Here is a 20,591-nt window from a genome sequence, read left to right on the forward strand (position 1 = left end):
GTTGGTTTAAGATTATATTCCAAAGTGAAAAATATAACCACCATTTGCTGATGTTTTTTTTCAGTTTTATTTTTTTACTAGTCTTAACATAAAAATATTGTCCGTGCCTGTAAAACTCCGGCAAGGTAGCACTGGCAACCATACATTACTCCTACTCTCCTCATCCTCATCCTAGTCATTACAAGTGAGGTGATATTACCTCACACCAGGAACAAAGCAGGATGATCCCGAAGCCAGCCCCACCACCCTGCCTGGGTGCCACAAAGGGATGGGGGGGGGGGGGGCGGTGCTGGCACTTCTGACTCCTGTTTTATTTCCTGCACTCTGATGAAGACAAAGGAACTTCGTGCGGGGGTTGGGGGGGGGCGAGGGTTAAGGCAGTTTTTTGAGACTTCGCAACCCTCCTTTGCAGGGCTAAGGAGGATTCTGGCCTCTGCCGTGGGAGCTATGTACCTGGACGGACATTGACTCAATCCTCTGCTCAGAAGTGGCTTCATGCGGTTCCACCTCTGTGGTGGGCTCGGGGAATGGCCATTCTGTTTCTAATCTCTCCTTGGCCTTGTGTGTGAATGGAGGGAGTTTTGCATGGAACAAGACGCACTGCAAAGCTCGTGCATGCACGGTGAGGCTGGTCTTGTTTGCGCAGGCTTCGTTTCTGCCCCAGGGGTTGAGCACACCCTATCCTAGAATTTGAATACCTAAAGGTAAGCAATTGCTTGCATTGAACTTTTATTAATTTTGGCAGTATTCTTTGGCTGTTTTTCCCATGTTAGATGTGTCGTGCAGGCATGGGCAAACTGCGAGAAAAGAAAGCATACCTAACCTACTTCCTTTTCATTCTTGCACTCCCCTCCTTCTAAACACAAAAGACATTCCAGCGAGGATGACAAGGAGAGAATTAGGAAAATTGTCATCCAGACATTAGAAACCTTCAGGAGAGGTACATCCTCTTCAGTACCAGGGAAGAAGTCTACAGAAACTGTTCAAGATTCGGATGACTCTGTTTCTGGTGATAACGCTCCCTCCTCTACATCAGATTTAAAGGGCAAATATGTTTCGAAGGAGATAATGTGGGATTTCTTAGCTCATATCAGAGGTAATAAGAATTTCCCGGCAATAGAGAGGCCAGGAACTTCAGATGATTTCTTACTGAGACAGGATCAATGACAGTCTAATGACGGTTTGCCTACTCAGGAGTTCGTTCTGGATGTTGTAGAACAGCAATGAAAAGACCCTGACAAGATAATTTTGCCACACTTCATGGCTAAACTTCATCCTTTGGAAAACATGGAGATGGTGTTACCCAATAATGTCCATGTGGATTTAGTGGTGGCAAGTCTGGTAGGCTGCTCCTCCATGGCGGAGGAGAATATTTAGAAGGATCTTTTGGACAAAAAAGTGGACTCTTCTCTCAAAAAAAGTCTGTGCTGGTTCACATGTAGCATTGAGGGTTGGCATTTATAAAGCCTACATAGCTTATTCTCCGATTTCTGACTGTAAGAATTTATTCATGGCCATTCAGGAACAATCTGGTTGTCTCCCTCTTCTGGAGAATATTGAGTGTCAGACTGAGTTCCTCTCGGATATCTCATATAATGTAGACTGACCACCAGCAGCCTTGGCAAGTGAGGCTTCTGTGGCTGCAAGAAGAAACTTATATCTGAAAGACTGGAACACTGATGCAGCTCAGAGGTGTATTATTGCACTCAAGATGCAGTTTGAAGGTTCCAGTCTCTTTGGGGCAGAATTGGGGATAATCTTCATCGCATTTTTAAAGAGCAAAAACATTCATAATTTAAGCGAGAAATCGTCTAGGGGTGTCAGTTTTCAAAATCGAAAAACTCCTTTCACCAGCCTTGTGGGAGACAACAGAATACAGAACAGTCCTGGAAGTTCCAGGCAAGATCTTTTATCAAATATTTTCGAAAACAGAAACAAGAGGCCAGTGTCAAGGGTCAGCGGTCCTGACTATGCCAAGGAGATGATTTCAGCATTAAAGATTGGAGGTCAGATTTGGCAGTTCATTTCTCAGTGGCAAGAAATTTCATCGAACAGATGGGTTCTTCAAGTAATTGCCAAGGGTTACAGAATTAGACTTCGCCAAAGTTTACAAGCACCATTCGTACGTTTTTGCCTCAAGATCTGTCCAAGAAAGAAGCCCTACTGGAAGGGTGCAATTCTCCCAGCCCCCTGACAGGAGAGGGGCCAAGGGTGTACTGCATTGTATTTCTGTTTCGAAGCCATGAGGGGGTTATCAGCTGGTGATAGATTTGAAGACACTTAATACATTCATCAGGACCATCACATTCAAGATGGAGACACTATAGAGAATTGTCCCAATAATTCCTGCAAATCACTTACTTATTATACTGCATCTGATGGATGCATATCTCCATAATCCGTTTGTCAAGTCTCATCACAAGTTCTTGAGATTTGAAGGTAAGAACAAGCATTAACAGTTCAAAGCCCTGCCTGAAATAAGTTCCAAGGGTATTGACAAAGGTGATGGCTCCAGTGGTAGATCATCTTCATTTACTGGGGATTCCGATCTTTCCATACTTTAACAACTGGATAATACATGTCACATCAAGAGATCAGATATTGAGGTTTTGGGATTAGACGAAATTGACCTTTGCCTGGCTGGGACATCTTCTCAATATGCCCAAATGCAAGATAACCCCAAATCAAGATGTAGTATTTATAGGAACTCGATTCCGAACAGACCTTGCAAGAGTTTTTACCAGTAGAGAGAATCAATTGCCTTCTGTCTGTTCTCCGGGACTTGTTATTGAAGGAGCAGGCTCCGGCCAGTCTTTGGTTGGAAGTTCTAGGCCACATAACGGCAGCTGTTCACAGAGTACAGTGGGCAAGATTGTACATTCGACCTTTACTGTGGCATCTCAATAATCACTGGTCTCAAGCTTCAGATCCTTTAACCAAGTTATTTCCTGTGACTCATGAGCTCAGAGACAATTTGAGTTGGTGGTTGAGCACTAGAAACCTCTCCAAGATCATGAATATGCATCAAGAGCCTCCTGTAGTCATCCCGTCAGATGCCAGTGCCTTGTGATGGGGAGAAACTCTTCAGGACAAGTAATGTCAATTCAAACGGTCCCTTCTAGAAAGTCGGAGGTCTTTGAATTGGAGGGAGCTCATTGCAGTTTTCACTGCCATGAAATTCTTCCATCACAGTGTGGTATAGAGGAACGTGCTAATAAGGATAGACAATACTGTCACATTTTCCTATTGCGATCATCAGGGGAGCACTCGTTATAAGAGCCTCAATCAGATAGCTGTCCAATTGAGGTTGTGGGCAGAGAAGAACTTGATGGGTTTATCAGCAATCCTTGTCAGAGGAGTGGTCTATCTTGCAGCAGACGCGTTATGCAGGACATTTCGCTCATCCCAAGTCTTGACCTGTTCCAGAGTGACCTTTCGAAAGATATGCAGACATTTTGGGACCCCTTTCGTGGTTGTGTTTGCATCGGAAAACTATGCCCTGCTTTGCAGATACTGTTCTAGGTATCTTGAGGAAGAGGCATGGAGACTGGATGAGTTGGTGATAAAGTGGCCCGAGACATCTTCTGTACGCCTGCCTTCTATTTCTATTAATCAAAGCATAAAGCTTGAGATTTTTTAACACATAGCCTACACCTAATCTGCCCTTACCACGGCTGATTCTGCCTCCCCTTGTTCAGTTTTGTCTGAGCCTGTTCTGCTCTCCATCAAAGTCTCTTCTCTCTCTAAATCTGAGTCTGACAAAGCCTGAAAGAGTCTGCAAAAAACTCCCGCCCTTCCCTAAACTAGGAACGCGTTTATATATTTTAAAAAAAAAAACGTAGCAGTATCTTCATCTTTCATCCAATTGGAATACAGCATTTCCCTAAAGTTCATCTCCACTTCTCGGTTATTCATACGTCATCTATCAGGTGAGCGAAATCCTTCTCACTACAGATTTGAATCTTATTCTAAATGACTTCATCTCCTAACTTTCTGTTAAATAAACATTTTATTTTAACTAAACAAAAAAACATTAGCTCCAAAAGAACTTAATATTTAGGCAGGAACCATTAAATAGTTTTACGATAATACATTTAAAATGTGTATGCTATTCAGTTTTCTCTACGCTATGAAATAAATGAAGCTTTGTTTGAATCATTTTTTTAACAGCAACTAAATACAATAAAACAGGTTACAGGCTGTAAATTAGGCGAGGCTTCTTTCTTTCATGGAGAGGAAACAATCCTCTGTTATCTGAAGGTCGAGCTGAAGTTCTCTAAGCAAGCTAAATCATGAGCAGTTCCTGTGTTTTTACATGTTAAAATGTTGTGCTAATTCAGTTCACTGCACACATTTTTATAAGTTAAAACCGCACTTTACAGCGAGGACAAAATCTAAACTAGCCACATTAAATCCAAACTATTAATAAATTGTGCAAAGTTTACATGATTTGTCTGATTAAAGGCCTCATGTTTTCATTTTCCAGCACCAAATGTCTGCTTGTCACTTTTTAAATGCAGTTTTATGTCGGAAGCCCAAGGCAGCTTTGTCATTAGTAATGCTTAGTTCTATAGGAGATGTTTATGCTGTCCCAGTCCACCCTTTGATGGTTTAAATAATCACTCCAATTTCATTCCACACGTGACATAGTTCAAAGAGCACGCTCATCATCAGTTGAATCAGATATATGTTTTTCTTTACCTAAAATATTGCATATTGCTGCTCATCTTTGGTGTATGTAGACGTGGTAATTTCATTAGCAGACCTAATATCTATCGGGTGTGTAAAATAACTCTCCTAAAGCTAGTTATTACTGTTATTACAAAAATTGAGCACATAACAATTTTACATCTATTTCTAAGGCAACACAAGTTTTGTCTGTAATCAGATCATATATAGCCAAGCTCAAATGTTCAGTGCAGAGTTCTGTAAGAAGCTTCTTTCAGCAGTTCAGATTTCTAAATATACAATCCTTAAACCTTCTTCCGTGTTCTTCTAAAATGTTATCCCTAACTCTTCTTGTAGCTTTTTCTCGGGCCTAGGTTAGTCTTCTGTTAGATAAGTAACAAAAATAATAAAGGTCTAACAAAATAGTTATTTTCATTGATCAATTATTGTTTTCTTTTCAGCTTTTGATAGTCCTCAGTTATTGTTTCTGCTTTTCTTATTTCTTTTTGTCTCAAGCTTGAAATCAAGGTGACTCATACAATTCAAATCTCGCATCACACAGTTCATCCAATGTGGAATTCTGTACTTTGTCCATGCAATATGACCACTCAAGTGCTGAATAACTCTGACAGAGCACCATCAATTCTTTGGACTTTTTCAATCCAAGCCTTCCTCCTTCGTCTTCACTCTGTTCAGATTAGGATGTTTCAGCTATGGGTGCAAATGCTTTTTCAGGGGACCACTGCAGACTTCTTGGATACCCCTTTAGCCAGCTTTCTTCCACCCCCACTCGTGGGCCCACAGCACTACTTCCTTCATCAGAGGCTGGAACTGGCTCATTCACCACTTCGACACCAATATCATCCGAGTCATTTTCCACTTCTTGCTTTTCTAGTCCCAATCCAGTTTGCTCTAGTGCTGCTTCAGACTCATTGTGTTCCCTTACCGCTTGACTCACCCTCTTCTGTGACCTTTCGACCACTGCCGGAATCTCTTCTGGAAGTGGAGCTGTTTTATCAAGGGTACACAGGACCCTACGTGTATGAGAGGCATGCACCCAGTTCGGAAGGCAACCACACTTCTCAGCAGTCGTCGTGACCAGGATCATTTGGAACGGGCTTGTCAATCTTTGTTTCAACAAGTCTTCAGAATGTGCTTCTCAATCACAACACCATCTCTCAGATCGAGGTTGTGGCACGGTTCACTATGCAGATCTTATGTGGCAGCTGCAACCTGGTGAGAAATTGTTTGCACCGCATCAACCAATCCGTTGCAGCAATCACTTATTATCTCCTCTGCAATTTTCACCAGTGCAATGCTTAATTTGTGCCGGTGCTTTCCGGTGCTAAGCACCGGCACCTAATTATCAGGGCCGGGTCTACACACTCAGGTGCACTTAATTATTTATATACAAGTAAAGTAACTTACTTGCTTCGCTAATGCTACTACGGGACACTTGCAGTGCAAAAGTAAAGTGTTTAACTTCCCGTCGGACTACGGACTGTACAGTGTGCAGAGTGCAGACTGTATGACACACTTGCGGCTCGATTGTTGATGCGCATTGCGGAGCCGCGCCCGCGGGACACTTTTGGGCAGGGCTTTTTGGTTCTCGCTTGAATCTCGGGCTTCGGGGGCACGGGGCGGGGGCTGTACGCGGCAGTGTGCGTACTGCGCAGATGTTCTCAAATTGTGCTTCATTGCGCACGCCACGCATTCAGTGCCACGCCCCAGCATAGCGCTGCAGCGCACCTAGTCTTTGTGTTGGTGTTGGCGGTTCGACTTCTTCGCCATGGCCCGCCGTTCACAAAAACTTCACAACAATTAAAACCCGGCCGGACGACGTGAGCCAGTTAGCCAGGGTCTGGCACCAGCGGCTGCACCAGGTGAGAGTGAGTCGAAGTCCAGTCAGGTTTGGAGGAGGGGTCCTTGCTCGCCTCTCAGCCACCACGCCTGCCCCGTGCTCCACTTGGCAAAGGTGCCGTAGTGGCAGTGTCTGCGTGGGAAAGCTCCTATACCGGGATCGAGCCCAGAAAATAAACACACACACGGAATAAAAAGTGCTTTTAATTTGCCCAGGTGTGCGCATTGTTGTCCGTGACTGTGCGACGGAAGCACTCACAAAGGCCAAGCCCACACACGAGGGGTAGGGGTGAGACATTTACTCAGGAGGTGCGGGCGGCATGTCGCGGCCTCTGGGCCTGGCGCCATATATGTGTTCACAGTCACACTTCACTGCAGATGAAACGGACTCCTCGAGTTCTGGCCTCTGAAACTGGCAGACTATCACTCCTTCCACGCCACTGACCACATGGACTCCAGTAGCCTCTTATTTATTCTCCATGGCAGACCTCGTGCACTAAAACGGCGCCTCAGTTTAGTAACCTAACCCTCATCTAATCTTACGAAGCCTGTCTCTTTCACCCATTATTACTGGCTGCAGTGGCTGCTTACATTAAGGACACTTGTCCGTCAATCAAAATACGTTATGCTCCAGGAGAGGGATAAATACATGAAGAGGAAGGAATGCCTTTGCATAAGAAGCAATCAAATAAGATTGTTGAGAAAACAAACGAATGCAAGAGGTGGGCTGGCCCAAAGCCCACTGTTAAGTATTTATATTGTCCAAATTGGCGTTATACAACAGACAGCTTAAAACAATAGACCTTGTCAGCATCCGGAATTATGCCACAAATCCACTATGTGTGCCAATATGATGCATTGTGCCGATTGAAATTGTTTTGGGCGTTTAGGTATTCAGAGATTTTTACTTTGTGTAATAGCCAGATTTTCGTGCTCACTGGCTAGTTTTAGTCTATTGTGCACCATGAACTTATCTCTGCAGCTGTTCTCTTGAAGCGATGCCATGTGCGCTTCACAGCACCATCCTAATCCCTGAGTTTGAGAGTTTGATCACGGCTAAGGTTCACTCTGCCTCTCATCCTTCAGAGATCGTTAAAGCGAGTATCAACCTCATTGGGTGAGAACTATTGTGCCCCTCGTTAAGCGCTTAGATAACTATACCAAAAGCACTATGCATGAAAATGAATAACGCTGCTGCTGTTGCGTTCTCTGCAGACCTCACCTGCCCTCTCCAGTGTGCCGCAGTGATAGGTGGATAAATCGCTCTATCTGAATCCCACAACCGCGGTGCACCTGCTGCGCGCGAGTCCGGTCAAAAGTGAACGCGCCTGCAGCCAGGGCCATGGAAGGCACAGATTTTATAACATTGGGGCGGTTAATGCACTCCTAAAAATAAAAAGTAATACCTTGCGTCTCTTGCTGTACTCTCTTACCTACCTAGTGCATCACTGAAGATACCAGGTATCCTTCCACCATCTAACTGCAGTGGGTTCTCCCTTTTATGTTTCTGATTCATAGGAATCTAGGCTCTATGCCAGGCAATCGCACCTCTCCCGTTGCATACCTCGGTGCTGCAAGGTGATTAACAGGAGATGAGGCCAGCTGCATTCCGATACCTTCGGTTCCAGTTAGCGCTATATAAAACTGCAAAGGACAAGTAAAAACACACAAAAAAAACACTGGGCTATTCACATACGCACTCATGTCTAGCAAATGCTGGAAAAGAGGAAAATCGGGCTGCAGCCTTTTATTGATCCAAGTAAATAGAAAGACCATTTATATGTTAACGAAGCTTTGTTTATTGTTTCACCCCTTCATCTCCACATGGCAAAGGCGACAATGTTCTGCAGCGTGGATATTTCTTTTTCTATGTAGCGCAGGAGAAAAGAAGTTTGTTTATTCCTATTCACCTTTCCTAACCCATGCAGCTGCGTATCACATCAGGTTGTGACACAAAGTTTGACTAATGGAGAGTAGGTAAGAGAATGTGTTACTAGTTGTTTTCTTTTTAAAAGCTGCGCAGGCCCAGCAGGACACATACTTCGTGTGTGCTTCATTTAGACAGTTTTTAGCATTATCATGGCCGATTCAGGACAACAATAAGACAATACAAAATGCCCAGATAACCCTGGTGATAAATGATCCTGCTGGAGAGCAATCATTTGTCTGTTAGTTTTTAAATGCAGATAAACTGTATTTTATGTGGAAGCTAAGTGGGTTACTGCCTTTGTCACAGAGATCCTTGTGTCACATGCAGTTCAGAAGGTACAATCCTAACATAGGACAGTGACCAATGAACTGTCACCAAAGAGCTGCCTGCATACAAAGTTTAAACATGAATGGTATAGTTAGAACTTCGCTTTCTTTTTTTGGGATATAGTTAGAACTTCCCCAGTCTTTCATTATTATAATGTTTTCAAAATGAGTATGTTTGGGCAGATATACATTTTTATCAGTAAAGCTGACCCCCATTGAATACTCTTTAAATCCTAAGGTTGTGTTTCACCAGCCCAAACCCTCGTAAAATTTCCATCCCACAGGTATGGATGACACGTGATTCATACACCTTGTAATCCTCATTGGCTTATGTGACATTCCCTGTAGACTGATTTACATACTTGTATGATTCATTGTCTCCTTTATAATGTGTGAGTGGTGTAAAGTACTGACACACACTACACTGATATGAGTAGCGCTATACAACAAATGAAATGCATATGAGAGAGGGGCTACATAAAGATGAGGGGCACTGTTGGAGGGTGGCAGTGAGGGAATCTGAGGAGGATGTCAATAGGGGGGGGCATGGAGGGATGAGGGGCACTGTTGGAAGGTGGTAGTAAAGGTTATTTACGGAGAGAGAGGTTATTGGTGCGACGCCAAAAAAGACTTTCGCATCAGCGCTGAAGCCGGCCCTGTCATGGCCTTTCTGATTTTGTTTATTTAATTAGCAGTCGGGGTCATAAGGGCTACTGTGGAACATACTTTGAAGTGCGTGCTAATTATATTTACCACTATATTCAATGTTTTAAGTTTGAAGGTGATTTTACTATTGTTTTTACTGGGTTAAACAAGCCTGTAAGGGAGTGCGTTGCAGAGTCCAGGGTCAGGGAGGTAGTAATGAAGAGGGATTCTCCCTGAAGGCTCGCACAGAGGGAGCCCGAGAAGTGTCACTTGCCTGATACTCCCACCTCAGAAACCTCCTCTTCCCATCCAAGCTACTCAACTGTCCAAAGCATCCGCCAATATGCAGGTATTCTACCACAGCACTGGATAGAGCAGGAAGTTGAGGCAATTGGGGTTGGTGAGTTTAGGATTGTGGAAAGATTTGGTTCATACAGTTGAGTTCACCAACACCACTCAACAAGCAGTTGGCTTCTAAATGCTGCACTGCAACATACCACACTCTCACCACCTCCGCCGGAATGGGCAAGGCTCATTTGCTATGTTTGTCCTTAGTGTGTGTGATGTTTGCATTTTTCTCAATCTTATGACTTCATTCAGTGATGTAACATTGAGGACAGCACCAACGCTCTGAAAATTGTTCCAGCCCCACTGGCTTGGGTACCTTTCTGTGACATTTTCATGCTTTCTGGCCGGCAGGCCCGGGTGCCTTTGTGTGACGTTTCTATGGTTTCTGGCCTGGGTGCCTTTGTGTGACGTTTCTATGCTTTCTGGCCTGGGTGCCTTTGTGTGACGGTTCCATGCTTTCTGTCCTGGCTCGGTGCCTTTGTGTAACATTTCCATGATTTCTGGCCTGGGTGCCTTTGTGTGACATTTCCATGTTTCCTTGTCTGAGTACTTATGAGTGTGAGATTTCCATGCTTTCTGGCCTGGGTGCTCATGTCAGGTCATCATTTATGATTTACTATGCTTTGAACGTTGATACAGCTAAATATGTCATGGAAAATGTGTTGTGCACCATTTTGGTTTTTCTTTTTGCAAAATGTTTTTGAGGGGATAATTCCCCCATGCAAACACCTGTGGCAGTCATTACGCTTGCTGTGCTTGTGTGCTATGCACCGTATGGGGGCTGGTGTAACAAAACTTGCCAGGGCTGCTTTGGGTTCCCAGTCCGGCCCTGAGTGTCAATTAATTAATTTTTGTGAATCACAGTGTGTAACTAACTCTGCACACTGCCACCTTACCCTGCTTTTGCTATTCCAGAAGCCAAAGCTTAAAATTGAGGCAGACTGTATAGACTTTGTGTCTCTTTCGAGTGAGCGCTGCAGGGCAAGCAGGCCGGGGTAGGATTTGGAAAAGGCCTGAATTTGGGTGGGCAATGTAGGAGGAGGATCCATTTGGATTGTACTTGTAGTCAGTCATGGATGGTAATATATGTGCAGATGCAGAAATGTCTTTGGTGCAAACTGCAAATAAATATTAATTGTGCATGTTACTTAGACGAATTGACATCGCACTTCGCACGTCTAGCGTTTTCTTTCACTTTGCTTCCCTATTAACAAGGGCAAAATTGTGCTTTAAATGCACTTTTGATTTAATCTTTTTGAAAATGTTCACAGGGCAGGGGAACCTCCTATCTAAACCTTACTATGAGGAAGGCAGGCTCCCTTGCTGAAATTCATCTGACTTTTCGCAGTGCCAGTTGACAATGTGGGTGGAGCTAATAGAGGAAGTGGGTGGAGCCAGTGGAGGAAGTGGGTGGAGCCAAAGAAAAAGTAGGTGTGGCCTCCGACAAAGATTTGAGCACCTGCACTTCAAATTTTACAAATTAAGCACTGCACCAGTGTATTTGCATGTACAGCATCAAGCCACGTCAGTGATGGTGTCTTTGTGTTGCTGGATTATACTTAAAACTTCTCGTCAATAGCTACAATGCAATCTTTGTGCAATCCGTAGTCGTGCACACATTATCTTCGGGACTTCATCAATAGACTGGGTCTTTTGATCTGATTTCAGAGAAACTGGCAATCTATACCTGGGTATCAATTTTTGCAATAACATATTTGCTATTGTATGGTTGTCATTTCTTCTGGTTGTGTAGTCTCTCACCCATCTCGTGAAGATGTACACTATGACTAGTGCGTACCCTGCCAACTTAGGGCGAACAAAGCAAAACCAAAGGGGATGATGGACGGAGTATTGAACATTGCAAGTACTCACAACTTGTCAACTGATCTGGGTTTAATCCATCATCATTGAACCCAGATCTGTGACTGGGGGGTGAGTGTCTAAAAAGTTTCAGTGCTCCGCCCATCATCTCCTTGTTTTCAGCCTGGCTGATGATGGCTGTTAGCCAGAAACCGGTCCCAGGATGCTGGTTTCCGGTCCAGGGAAGACATGGCTTGGTAGTTCGGGCTGGACTGTTCCCATGAGGCACAGGGTCAGACTGATTTGCATATGGCCATGTCTGAACTGGGGTGGCGGAGTGAGCTAAAGAAAGTTGATGATGGATTAAACCCAGATCAGTTGACTGGGGGTGAGTGCTTACAATGTTAAACACTCCGTCAATCATCCCCTTTTGGTTTTGCTTTGTTTTACCAGACATTCATGTTCAGCTTCATCACAAACTTTGCTGGCAGTAGACTCAATACTTTTGAATTTAGACGTGTTTTATCACAAGATTTTTCAGTAGCAACTCCACAAAGTAAGGGACCATTTCACTTACCGGACATTCCATCATTATATTCTCACTCTTTTTGTGACTTACATCAACCGCAGCTACAAATTTAAGGCAGCTGGGCATTTCTGTGATGATAGGGTCAAGGGTTGCTGGGAAATATGTCACCGACCTTTGAACATCGTCATGTTTTTGAACATGCACTGAGAGAGTCCAGCCCTCCCTCTCACTGCAAATTGGTGTATATTCTTTTAAATAAACTGGCATTCCTAGTGCCGGGGCACAACACCACTTTCTATTTCGACTCCAGGAATGCTTTTGTGCAATTATCATCCAATGGAAGTGGATCAGTCACATCCTTGTGTGTCAGCCGCAGTAAAGGCTTAGCCACTAGAGAAAAGTTTAGCATCCACTGTCTACAGTAGCCTTCCATTTCCAAAAGCATCCTGACTTCTTTCTGAATTTGAGGTGGATTCATCTGGTGAATTGCTTCTACTCTGTCTGGTGACACCTTTCTAGCTCCTTTTCCAATTATGTATCCCAGATATTGTTCTTCTTTTTGACAGTACTCCTGGCTATCCTCGTTTAATGGCACTTTGATATACACCTGAAACAGTAAGCCATTCATCAGTATATGGAATTGAAAAAATATGTTGGCTGGATTCGGTACCATAGGACAACATGGAACAATTATGCTGCTAATCTCCTGCGCTATTCCGTATTTCTCATTGGGTTTCTGTAAAACTGTGATCGGAGAATAAAATGAACTTCCAATCAATTCCCTCAAAAATCCTTTACTCAGTTTATCTTCAATTATAGATGAAATTCTTGCAACTGTCTCTCGTATCAAACTGTTTGATGGTGTTGCTGAATACACGTCATCTGGTTTTAATTTGACTAAGACGGGTTCTGCACTTTTTATTAATCTGACAACTTTCTCTGTGAACTCCCATACTCCTGGGTTCACTGTTTCTTTCAAATCATAAGGTAATTTTTCAACTGTCATTGCTGAAAACAATCCTACAGCTGTCTCTTGTTGGGCCATTTTAAACTGTAAATCCTCACCAGGAGTCTGATATTCAACATCATCCAGTTTACAGTAAATTGTGCAGTTGAACTTGCACCTCAAATGTTTTTTTCAGATTTACAGTGCTTGAGTCACAAACAACAAATTAATAACTTTCCTCAAATGAATCAATTTTTTCTACAATTCTCCCTAAAACTGGATTTGTAATCTGTCTGTTAAACAGTCCTACAACTTGGATCTTCTTTCCTAAGTGAGGTAGCTTTGGAACGTCCACTTTTCTCACAATGGATCTGGTAATATCAGAAATGTTGGGGCTAAAACTCATTTTCAAATACAGCAAACTGTTGAAATGGGTTCTGATTTTGGTTCTGAAAAGATCTCAAATTTTCTTTAGACAACTGATTAAAATTAGAATTTAGGGTTTCCCACATTTTGTGGAACCACCTGGGCTTGGAGAACTTGTATCATTGGGACCTGTTTCGGATTTGACATTTGCATTTATTGAATTGGCACATCTTACATCTGCATTTCTCCTGGTATTTGCGATCATTTGCATTTACTGCATCAGGTTAAGTCCACAGTTCCTCTTTCAATGCTCAAATCTGTTACAAAGATGGCAAAAGGTCACTTTCTTCATCATTGCGACACCCATACCTGAATTAGGACCAACCAAAACTCCTCTACCTCTATCCTGTGAAACACAAAATCTTCCTTGAGCACGTTTTACTCCTATTTGTGGAACAACACCTTGTATCTCAGCTTCATTTCTTACAAATGACTGATTCTGAAATAGTCTCTAAACAACCTCCCTCTGAACCATCATAAGTGTTTCCTTAAACTCTTTCTACTTCATTCCTTGTTCATCATTACAGTTCCCTTCTTTCTTTGCGATCCCATCTATCAACTTTCTCTGCCAACAAACTACACTTTGCTGTTCGTGCACACTGATCTGACCAGAGAGCATTAATCCAATTACAAACTGAGACGCAAATAATCTAATGTCACTGGCATCAGACCATTCTTTCCCACTGAGTTGTTGAAACTCTTGACACACTCTTTCACAAAATTCATGAATAGATTCTTTTAGTTCATGTGAGGTTCTTTTAATCTGTACCCAATCAAGATATTTTGGTGGCACTAGGCCCTTCAGAAAAGTAATCACTGCTTCATTTTTCTGCATAACAACGGAAGATGATGCAGTATTGCAAGCATTCTTCATTGACTTCTTACTTGGCCCTTGCACGACAATTTTACATTCAGACCACAATTCAATTGGCTTCGCTGTGTCAAAGAACATTTTGAAATTAATCCACAAGCCTTTTGGGATTTCAATAAATCCATCAACTTGTAGGTACCACAGCACAGGCCTTTCTCTCAACCTTGGAAATTTGTTCACAAATGCTACAAGTTCACCTTTGTTCCATGGTACATGAACATGCTCTCCTGTTATTTCTCTCATTCAGTCGCGGCCGGCATGACTCGCAGGTGGGTAATTAAAAGAAACAAAAACGTACCTTACCGGGTCCTGCGCCGCCTCAGCTCCTGGTCGGGTCTCGCATTTACCAGACAGGAAGCAGCCACAGGCAGCCTCCCTCCCCAAAGCCAATCACAACTCTGCAATGGCAGCTTTGTTATTGGTAGGGACGGCGCCCAACCGGGCGCCTATGGGTGCCCATTTTCTCTATGTAGGCTGCATGCAGCCTACATAGAGAAAAGGCAGTGTGCCATGACTGGTTTGGTCGGCCCCAGGGGGCCGACTAAACAGTCAGGGCCCACTGCATTGGGCAAACCACTACTCCCCGACCCACCTGCCCGCCCCCAACCAGGCATACCCTTCTGCGAGAAGCAAAAACATAAAATGGTATTTAAAATTCCATTTTATGTTTCTGCTTCTCGCACTGCGAGAAAGCAGTGGGGCGAAGATCCTCCGCCCTAATGAAGGAGCCGCCCCTGCTCTTAATGGATAAGCAGAAGATTCTCCCTCCTCCTGTTTATCATTTTCCTCAACTAAGTCTGTGATTTATTTTTCTTCCTATGCTTCCCTGCCCACTTGTTTCCTAATTTCTCAAACCCATTCCATTTACAAATGTATTTTACCTATCCTGTAATGTGTAATCGCATTCCTGAAGAACACACTGTCTCAATTGCTTCATCATCCATCTGTACCCTGAAACTTTTCTGAAAGGGAAAACTTTCTGAAACATCAATTTCATATTTTCGGGCCGAATGAGTCAGTCTATCGTGTGTAGGTACTGCATATATTGTAATTTCCTTACTCAAGGAAATTAATAATTTTTCCTGATATTGGTTCAAATTCTCAAGATCTAAACATACCCTTATAATTTTTTCAAGTTCAATTTTTACCTTTGAAACATTAAGTGGTCTCTCTTTTTCGGGCTCTGGGTCAACTTGTTCCACTATGTTCTCTATCTGTTTAATCCCTGCTGCTTCCTCAAACCATTGTCAACAAGCATTGAAAATGCAATAGGCCTCGCCTTTTATTAAGTTAAAGCCATTTGCTTTGCTATATAATACCATTAGCAAAGCAAATGGCTTTAACTTAATAAAAGGCAAGGCCTATTGCATTTTCAATGCTTGTTGCAAGTTGCATTTAGCCTTCGAGAAAACGAATACAAGATTCAAGGTAATCCACATAAGGCCACGAAAAACACGAGAATTTTGCCCCGATGTTAATGCTTCACACTCTTTCTACGGTGCCACAAGTGCAGGCCCGAGGTGAAGGGCCTCGGGTCTGTGGCTTCGCCCACATCCTTTCATCGGAGCGCTACAGAGGCCTGCCTGATGCTACATCCGGCGGGGCGACCTTTCAGCTAGCTGCCTTGGACCCGAACAATGGCAGCTCTGCACAAGCCCGTGCTGGGAGTCTGACCGTGGGAACAGACACCGCAGGCCAGGCCGTCCACCCCCACGCCAATGTGTCAATGTAGGCGCTACAGTCTCACTCGAGGCGCACCCAGGCACTGCTTGCTGCACTCGCCCCCGTCCTTGCCAGACTGAAGACGGGTTGGTGCGGCCACCGGGGGATTTCGTCTCAGCTAGTTTCAAGCGCCAACGGGACATCGGAAAGAAAAAACCTGCATGATAAATGCTGCAAACGTCCACTTAAAGCTGGCAGCAATGAAAAGCCTAAAGGGACAATTCAAGCCGTCACCACACACACACACAGCACGCGGCGGGGCCTGGGAGGGGAGTACAGACTTCTAGCCGCTTAGTTTTTTCTCATTTTTAAGCACAGACGGAAAACTGCCCGTTTGCTTGCCTGTGTTTATTCTATAAACGGAAAACAAAGGCCCTTTGCCCGTCTCTCCTTGCTGCCAGCCATGACTAGGCCGCTGCCGATGCACACTGAAGCCTAAGGTTTTGTAATGCAGCGCTGCAGAAGTTCCCAGGTGCTGCTCCAATGTGATGCTTTCAGAAGAGGCTTGTGACCTTGCACAAGTTCTCTCAGGACGCCAAAACACTCCCCATCTGCTGCAGAGGCCAGAGATGCCACAAACCGGGGGGCCCTACCCGCCCCTCGGCCCGGATGAGCCAGGGTTTGACGGGGCTCGGGGGGGGGGGGGGGGGTGCTAGAACAGACACTGGGTGACTCCATGTCACCGGGGCAGGGGTTCAAGCCTGGACTCTAGTCACAAACTCGTGCTTCCTGGAAGCTTTCATGCGACTCCCCTTGCCCCAAACCGACCGCAATGCCAGATTACATGGCTTCTGAGGGGTGCACCGTCCTTGGCTGGCCAGGAGCCCCCGTTCCCCCTCGCGCACAGTACTGCACTCCCGCCGAGGGGAACCCCGTCCATCGCTGGCGAGGAGCCCCCGTACCCCCTCGCTCACAGTACTGCACTCCTGCCGAGGGGTGCCCCGTCCTTGGCTGGCGAGGAGCCCTGTACCCCCTCGCCCACAGTACTGCACTCTTTCTGAGGGGTGCCCCGTCCATCACTGGCGAGGAGCCCCCGTACCCCCTCGCTCACAGTACTGCACACCTTGAGGAGAGTGCGGGTCTCAGTACCTGGGAGCACCTGGGGCAGGTAAAGGCAGATCTCTGTGAAGGGGGCAGGGGGCACTGGAGGTCTGGCTAGCAGTGTGTGTGTGTGGAGGGGGGGTAATTGCAGGGACCCAGGTGAAGGAGTGTTGGGGGTACAAGGTAATGTCTTTGGGTGAATGGAAGATCTGAGCCATGGTCTGACGAGGTGTGTGTGTGGGGAGGGGGCTAATTGCAGGGCTCCAGGTGAAGGAGTGTTGGGGGCCAGGGGTACATGGTAATGTATTGGGTTGAACGGCAGTTCTCGGAGGGGTTGTCTGGCTAAGAGTGTGTGTGAGACCGGCCTCACGGCGTTGCCCTCTCCATCATCCAGCCAACCTGCAACCACCCTCAAGACACGACATCTCCGACTCCGGCCGCCCCAGCCACCCCCGATCCGCGGGCCGGCCAGAGGCCTGACAGACTCAACACCCTACCACGCATGCCCAACCGATGGAGAGGGAACCCTCGAGCCAGAGGCGCCAGCCCAGTCACACCTCGGGTCGCCTTCCCCGGGAGGACTCAATCGGCCACCAGGCCCCTGGGGAGCAGGCGCCTCCCCTACCGAGCGTCTGGGGTCCCTCCCAGACCCACCTGAAAAGACCAAAGAAGTGAGCGGCAGGAAATCCCGCTGAACCCCCTCCGTCACCCCAGTCCCCCCTCTGCGAGCACTCCGGACTTCAAAGAACCAGCGGAGTATAACAAGGGGTGCCGGAGAAACAAGGACAGAGAAGACCTGGAACCCTCTGAGCCTGCTGACGCTGTCGCGGCTCCTGAACGCTGAAGTCACCTGGGCCTGCTGAGTGACTCGCGGCCTCTTGCTATTGAACCATCTGAGCCCTGCGGACGAGGTCGCGGCTCCCGAACACTGAACCACCTAGGCCTGCTGAGTGACTCGCGGCCCCCAGCTATTGAACCATCTGAGCCCTTCTGACGGAATCGCGGCTCCCGAACTCCGACCACCTGTGCCTGCTGAGAGACTCGCGGCGCTCCCCTTGAGGACGACTCGGTAAGAGATCGCCCAGAGACACGACACCCTCCAGCTCGAGGATTGTGAGCTTCCGCAGGGTATTTCGCAGAGACACTATCTTGAAAGACTGTCCCGCTACCCCCATTCCCCACAACTGATTTGTGGTACGTTGTGCCACTGCTGTACTACTTGCCTTTTGGGTCAAAGATCCCTTGAAATCATCGATAAAAGAACCTATCGTCCTACAAAGAATACGTGTGGTGTCACTCTGTTCGTAGTGCATCTCAGGGTGTGCACGCCTGGTTCGGCTTACTTGGGAGAGGTGGGTCAAAGGGGTGGGCAAGACGTGTATCGAACCCCCCTCCGGCGAACGCCTTTCCAACAGTGTGTTTGGAGAGGGGGTAATAGCAGGTCTCTGAGGGGAGTTCTGGCTAGGAGGGTGGGGGCGATGAAATGGCTTAGAGTGTATGGCAGAGTTGAGTGGAAGTCAGGCTGTGTGTGGAGTGGGGGCAATAGCAGGTCGCTGAGGGGAGGTCTGGCTAGGAGTCTGGGGGGGGCGGCCAGGCCTCGGAGTAAGTGGCGGGGCCGAAGGGGGCATTATGTGCTGACGGCAGGGCTGGGTAGAGGGTGGTCTACGAGTCCGGTGGAAGGGAGGTCCCTGTGAAGAGGGCAGAGTCGAGTGGAGGTGTGACTGGGAATGAGGACATGTCCCTGTGCTGAGTGCAGGGTTCAGAGTGAGGGGTGGAGGCAAGGTTCAGAGTGAAGGACAGAGCCGAGTGGTGGTGTGACTGGGAATGAGAACAGGTCCCTGTGCTGAGTGCAGGGTTCAGAGTGAGGGGCAGAGCCGAGAGGGGCTCTAGTTTGGAGTTTGGGGGTGAAGGCAGGGTTCAGAGTGAGGGGCAGAGCCGGGTGGAGGTGTGACTGGGATTGTGGGGGTGAGGTCAGGTTCCTGTGTTGAGTGCAGGGTTCAGAGGGAATGGACTGGATACGAGTACGAGGAGAGGGTTGGAGAGAGGCAGATGTCCGTGTTGATGGCTAGATTCTAAGCAGAGCTGCAGCAAATTGTGTGTGTGTGTGTGTGGGGGGGGGTTCAGGGCAGACTCCCGCATGCAGAGGGCGGGGCTGAGTGGAGGTCTGGCCATGAGTGGTGGGGGGGAGGCAAGGCCACAGCTTCGGGGGTAGGGGGGTACCAGAGAGCGCTGTGTCCCCTCCTCACCTGCTGCCGTGCCCTCCTCCTCTGCAGGCTGTTGGCCCTCCTCCTGCCCTCGGACCCGCTCACTCCACCCGCTGCTGTCGCTCGCGCATCAGTAACGATACGGAATAACGTACAAAACAAGAGACGAGCCCCCCCCCTCCACTGCCTGCTAGGCAACCTGCGAGGCTGGGCCAATCCCAGCGTGGCTTGCGGTGACGTCGGAGCTTTATGAAGCTCCAGGCAGTGATCTCTTGTCTTTATGGGGCCATGTGTTTGAAACACATGGCCCCATAAAGATAAGAAAAGGCTTTACTACAAACGTAAAGCAAGCGAGCCAGTCCAACTGGGATGGCTCTAAAAGAGAAAAGTGTACGTCACTAAACGCTCTTTTCCAATGGCAGGCCACCGTTTAGCATAAACGGTGACGCCAGCCAATGGAAAAGAGGGGCGGGGCTTAAAGCCCACTAGAGAAATCTCTTCAAATCATTAAATCTCGCCAGCGAGCCTGCGCATGTCTGCACAGCATTACGCCAGGCGAGACCTAAAAACTCCCATTTTCAACTAAATTGGTTTCTTCCTAGGCTATTGGTGTTGTAAAGACAATCATTCCCCCATCTTTAAATGCTTGAATTGTCTGGGGCAGGTTCTGAATTCTGAGATGTTGAGATAAACCCTGATGTAATTGTCTGTAAAGTTCTCTCAGTATGTATTTCTCTTAGTTCATCAGAAGCAGTAGCCATTGTAGTACTTGCTGATACACTATTATCAGTATTTGCACTGGGGACCATATAAGGTGGTGGACACTCAGTTAATAATGCATCCAATTTTTCATCCTGTAAATCAGTATCGGTTTGAGGCTTTTTGTCACCCCTAATTCCCTTCTCCTGTATCTAAGCCTTTTGTCCTCTCATTCCTTGTCTCTTGCTGTCTTTTCCCACATGCTTAAGGCGTCAAATTGTGTGGCTCTAGATGGTGTGAGAAAGTGCCCTCTTGCTTGCATGGTATGCCCCCACTTTTTGCTGAAGTACTTTGACTGAGTGTGCCCTGGGCTCCTCCATCATAATATAAAAACAAAACAATCAACAGCTTAAAATGATACATGTTCGATCCTTCCATGAGTGGGAACCCCTTATCACACGAAGCAGCACTTATTGTGCCACCCTTAGAGGCCCTGTGCCCTGTACCCTGACACACACACACTTACACACACACACACTTACACACACTTACACACACACACACTTACACACACTT

The 20,591-nt window shown here is 46.3% G+C and overlaps 1 protein-coding gene across 2 annotated transcripts in view; it reads left to right on the plus strand.

Annotated features, from left to right (window-relative positions):
- Positions 1 to 20,591, plus strand: part of YIPF2 (Yip1 domain family member 2) — a 76,072-nt gene that overhangs the window by 1,130 nt on the left and 54,351 nt on the right. The gene's annotated exons all lie outside the window — the stretch shown is intronic.

Source organism: Triturus cristatus, chromosome 4_2 (genome assembly GCF_964204655.1).
Source record: "Triturus cristatus chromosome 4_2, aTriCri1.1, whole genome shotgun sequence".
Classification (NCBI taxonomy): Eukaryota; Metazoa; Chordata; class Amphibia; order Caudata; family Salamandridae; genus Triturus; species Triturus cristatus.